Genomic DNA, 6,000 nt, shown 5'->3' with positions numbered 1-6,000 from the left:
AATGCGGTCAGCAGTTCCCTACGTGTTGTGATGTTCACTTTGAGCCATGCAAGTACAGTACATTACGACCTACTATGAAATGTTTGGATTGCTGAGAAACAGAAGCATTCAGAGGCTGCCAAGCAGATACTTGCTATTCCCTTGAGCATTCTGGTTGTGTAGATGTGCATGCATCTAATCATAGAAGGCATGTGACTATATTAGTCTTAATGAAAGGATGATGTGCTGCAGCTGGAATCTTACTTGTAATTTATTTTACGGTCTGGCGTAGCAGATTATTTGCATTTTTTTTGACTGAGGATGAAATGTCTTTCTCACAAATCAGGATCAGTGGTAAGCATTGGAGAAAAGAGTAAATATAAATTATCCACTTTCCTTACATGGAAAATGTGCCATATTAGCCAACTGCATGCTAGCCTGATATATAGACTGAGGGGGGAAGAGAGTTTTTTTCCCTTTTTTTTTGCAAGGCAAAGGTTTGACTCAGCAACATAGGGAAATCATTTCCGAAATTTTGAGGTACAAGTGTTACATCTTTCTTGGATGGCTGGAGAACTCTTTAAGGGCAAGCTTGATTTTCTCACGATTACAAAGTAAATTTGGTTTCATCAAAGCCTAGGAGGGGGTAATAGCATCAAGGAAACAGTTACTACACTGTAACTGTCTCCTTAAACGACAGAGATAGCCCACGCAACTTTAAACTTTGTGTGACCAATTGAATATGTCTGTGTCAACTTAAGATTTCCATTTTTGTTTGGTGAACACCATGTTAATATTTCAACCTGCAGTTTGAACAAATCTGTAGTGTACCTTTGAGCATTTGTTTGGTGACCGGAAATGGACACCTAGTGGAAAGAATAAGTCTGGGAAGCTGTGACAGACTTTGATTGGCTTTATCCCAGGAGAACCATCAGTTTGCTACCTGCAGGGCCATTAATTTTGTAAGAAACTGTGCTCAGAAGCTGTCTAGGAGAGAGGGGGCATCAGAGCCTGGAAATTCCCCAGCTGAAGTGCAGGAACAGAATAGGTGTCTAAGCAAAGGGAGGCATTTCACCATCAAAAGCAAAGCAGGCAGACCTGCATATGATTTACTGTTGAAAGGACTTGGACCAAACCTGGCCCAAATGGTGAGATCAGACCAGAGGGGCTGTGTTCAGGAGTTTGTGTTCCATAGATCAGTAAGTCTCTTGTTCCTTTCAACAATAAGTTGTGTGCATTTTAAAGGTTAGCAAAGGATTTTTTGTCTCCTTGATTTTACTGCCATGTTTTTCCTGAAGAGTGTAACTAGGAAACCAGAACTCCCACCCCAGAGACCACCTGGCTGTGGAACATGACTGAGCAATGGGGGCTTGGAACAGTTTCCAGGGACTAGGCAGCTGGACTGTAAGGTCCCACTGTCCAAGGAGTGTGTCAGACATGAGGACTTCACCTGGGAAAGCACCCTCGAGACCCAGAAATCTAGGAAGTGACCAGTCACTAAGTCCAGGGAACTTCGAAGAATGTGGGACTCAGCGGTAGGATCCCATCACAACAGCCGTAGGTCCATGCAGAGAGCAAGGCTGGGACAGGTTATGACACTTTGCACCATTTCTTAGCAAGTCACCTCCGCAGGCTACCACTCTAGTCCTTATCTACCCATTTTCCAGATTAGTATTTACCCACACAGCAAAATGCATCATTCATGTACAACTGAAGCTGAGAATTTGAACAGGAAAGTGTCTGGAAATTCTAAAAAATAGTGACTAGTAATGGCAGTGTGGGTTTCCAGGATGAGATTCCTCCTACCCTACTATTTACTGTGTTCTTATGTCAGTCAAAGACTTATGAAAGGGGGCCCCACACTATCGTCTGTTCTGATAGCTCCGACTAAGCAGGGAGGAGGGAAGCTAGTGATGGTTCATTATATAGTTTTCAGCTCTGCATGGTTCAAGGAATTAGAGATCTCAATATGCTTTGCTTGTTTAGATCTTGTCTATTTCTGAAAGAGTGGGGATCAAATGTACTATAGGACTCCGGCCCTACCCATAGTTACAACTTATAGCAGTTTTATGCATTATTATATTATAATCCTCATATTGCCCTGTTTGATCGCTTATCAAACAAAAGTACAAAGAAACCTGATCTTACTAATTCCCATCAGTTAGAAAATGGCCTAGTACAAAGGGACTGGTAAGCCTGCTTTCTAAAAATCACTGGGCATGAAAAATAGGATTTCAGTTTCTTGGCAAAAGATTTTCCTCAGCATCGATGGGCTAAACTATTTTTAGATTGCTCTGAAGTATGTGTTAGGGCCTCTATGAATTAGTTCAAAGAACAAATTTCTCTGCCCTAATCTGGAGAAAAATCTCACTCTTTTCCCATTGCATTGCACAACCTTGAGCTGAGCAGTCTCACAGGGCAGCTTTCTTGGAAGCTTTCCTCAAATAATAGTTCTATTTTAATCCCCTCCTTCCCCCATGCACTCTTCCATCCAAGCCTATTATCCTTTCCCCTCCAGTGAGCTAGTCATGCGGTCATGGCACAGAGCTAGGAGATCTGAGTTCTATTAACTCTATCATAGGCTGCCTATGTGCCAGTCACTTCGGAGCAGATGGTTTCTAGCTCCTAAATGGGAATGCAAGAAGGAAGCAGCCCTATGCAGACTCTTTTTTGTTATGTCCTTTCAATCCTCTGTGCACACAAACAGTGCAAGGACACAGCACGATTAGCATTACTGTTCACAGTAGCCTACACAAGGGAGCTAGATCATGGCACCTCCGCATCAGTTTGTGGATCTAATGATCCAAAGAGGCAGCACATACTGCACATTTTTTAAGACAGGTATAGTTGGCTACACACCCCCAGAAAGCCACCCCAATGTGACACTACAGCTTAATGTTATAATTGCACCCTACACACAAATAGGCCTCAATTTCCTTACCTGAAAACATATTTACCCACCACAATGTTTCATTGAGAGGTCTAATTCATTGCCTACAAATCACAATGAGAGCCTGAGATGTAAATTATTACACATCAAACAACTAGCAGACCATTAACCCAGGAAGCCACTGCTCTTTAGATTTCAATTCCTGTTGCATTCTGTTGAGTGTACAATACCACATTAGACTCACTTGCCCTTCCTCTGGCAGAGGACCTGAAGATCAAGACTGACACAGTATTTTCTGAACAGTACAACTAAGCTGCTTCACTAGGATCAGATGGTTGCGCTGAAACTGATCTCTCAGCAGTGTGAAAGGGCAGATTTGGTCTTTAAAAGAGAATGATTTCAGGATGTAACAGGAGAAATTATGGGCCACAGAGATTTAGAGTGATGACTCAGAGGATGCTGTTGCATGCGGTTAATCTGTGGCAGCTATTAAAGGATGAAATGATCATTTTAAGCCATGACACTGGCAGAAGGTGGTCAAGCCTCAAGCATATGATGGTTACTAGAAAGCTGTTTGACTTCAGAGGGCTGCTTAGTTGCCTTTAGAGACATATAGTGGATTATAAAGGATTACTAGAGCAAGATGTACACCCAATAGAGAGTTTAAAGACCAAAGTTCCTAGGGATTTGTATTCACATAGTTCTCATTGCTGGGACTGATTCTGCATTAGGCTTGTAGATTTCCTGTTGCTCTGTCCATCATCTGCTATTTGAAGTAAACCAAAGTTCAGAGAGACTGACTTCATTTTTGCGGTATCTACACAACCACTCACACACTAGGTCTATTTCAGGGTTTGTTCAAATGTGCTAGTCAAAGTACTGCCTGAGTGGATGACCTATAAAAGCTCTAGAACTGTAGCACTTGAAATGTGTCTTACTTGATTATCTCAGTTTCTAGCTGCATTAAATGATGGTGCAAGCAGTTGTCCTGTCAGTATATAATACTACTTAAGTTACAGCACTTCACACCTTGCAAGCACACAAGACACTAACTAATCCCCCAAATATCCCTGAGGTAGATATAGTCACTGGGGCTGGTTGAAAATTTTCCACTGAAACTGTTTGACAGAAAATTGGGCTTTTGATTACACGATATTCGCTGTGAACAGGATCTGCTTTCCACATACAATTTCAATAGCCAGTCAAACAACAACAAATGCCGAAGTATTTCAATCTGATATGTTGCTTAAAAAACAAATCCCAAAACCCACCCAACATGTTCTGTGGAAAATTGACAAAATAAATAGTTTTTGTTAAAGTGTTCTGTGAAAAGAACCCCCCGCCACCCCACAGACACACACACCTTTCCTTCTCCCCCATTTTCCAACCAGCTCTACTAGTCAGTTTTATTACTCCTGTTGTACTACCAGAGAAAGTGAGACACGTCCCTTGTTCAGATTTGCACCAACAGGGGACGTGTCTCAGGGTACGTCTACACTACGGGACTATTCCGAATTTGCATAAACCGGTTTTGTAAAACAGATTTTATAAAATCGAGTGCGCGCGGCCACACTAAACACATTAAATCGGTGGTGTGCGTCCATGGTCCGAGGCTAGCGTCGATTTCTGGAGCGTTGCACTGTGGGTAGCTATTCCCTAGCTATCCCATAGTTGGAACTTCCGGGTTGAGATCCCAGTGCCTGATGGGGCAAAAATCATTGTCGCTGGTGGTTCTGGGTAAATGTCGTCAGTCACTCCTTCGTCTGGGAAAGCAACGGCAGACGCCTTTTTTCCCTGGATTGCCCTGGCAGATGCCATAGCATGGCAACCATGGAGCTTGTTTTGCCGTTTGTGACTCTCACCGTATGTGTACTAGATGCCGCTCACAGAGGCGATTCAGCAGCGCTACACAGAAGCATGCTTTTGCTTTTGCATGACAGCAGAGATGGTTACTAGCCATATTGCACCATCCAAACCCTTCCATAAATTGGAACTGAGGATGATCATGGCTACCAGTCCTTTTGTACCATTTGCTGCTAGTGCCCCTGGTCAATCAGCCAGGGGTGCAAAAGCCAAGAGTGGTTGCTAGCCATATTGCACCTTCCATCGTTTTGTACCATTGGCTGCTGTCATAAGTGCCCCTGGCCGATCAGCCTTTTTGGTATCTAAAAATAGAATCAGTGCTGCCTAATATAGGCAAGTGTGCTAGAGAACCACCTGCTCTGTGTCAGAGCAGAAATTATCTGTATGCTATTCACAGGGGTGCTCCTGTAACAACCCCACCTGTTGATTCCGTTCTTCCCCAGCCTTTCTTGGCTACCGTAGCATTGTCCCCACTTGTGTGATGAATTAATAAAGAATGCAGGAATAAGACACACTGACTTGTTAGTGAGAAATGAGTGGAAGGCAGCCTCCAGCTGCTATGATAGTCCAGACAGGACATTAAGCAGTGTGTAGGAGAAGCCCAGCATCCCTCTGCTAGTTCAGGGGCAATTGAATCTTTTCTTTACACATGAAGGGTGGGGGCTGATGGAGCTCAGCCCCCTGTTGCTATAATGAGGATGGTTACCAGCCATATTGCACCATCCATCCACCAGAAAAAATTAGGGCCAATAGGCTGATCGGTTACCAGTCCTTTTGTCCCATCAGCTGAAGCTGATCATGAGGATGGATTTCCAGCTTTTTGCATGATCAGCTGATGCTGATGATGAGGATGGATTTCCATCATATTGTAAAGGATGTTGGTGTTGACTGCTGCACTATCGCGTCTCTCTGCAGCATTCAGTAAAGATAGGGTGACATGTAAAAGAGTCAGAGGATTGTTTTACCTTTCGCTTCTGGGGTGGGTGGGGTGGGTGAGTAGATTGCCAAGCTATGCCCTGACCGCGGGCACTGTGTTTGACCCTAGAAGCATTTGGAGCTCAGCCAAGAATGCAAATAATTTTCAGAGGCTGCAGGAACTGTGGGATAGCTTCAGTCCTCCAGTCCATGGCGTCCATTTGATTCTTTGGCTTTCCGTTACACTTGTCACGCTGCAGTGCGCTGAGTCCCTGCTATGGCGTCTGTCTGGAGATTTTTAAAAAGGATTCTGAATTTCATCTTCTGTGCTGATAGAACGGATTTGCCTGCCC

Source organism: Mauremys reevesii, linkage group 2, assembly GCF_016161935.1.
Source record: "Mauremys reevesii isolate NIE-2019 linkage group 2, ASM1616193v1, whole genome shotgun sequence".
NCBI lineage: Eukaryota > Metazoa > Chordata > Testudines > Geoemydidae > Mauremys > Mauremys reevesii.
This window is presented reverse-complemented; position numbering follows the sequence as displayed.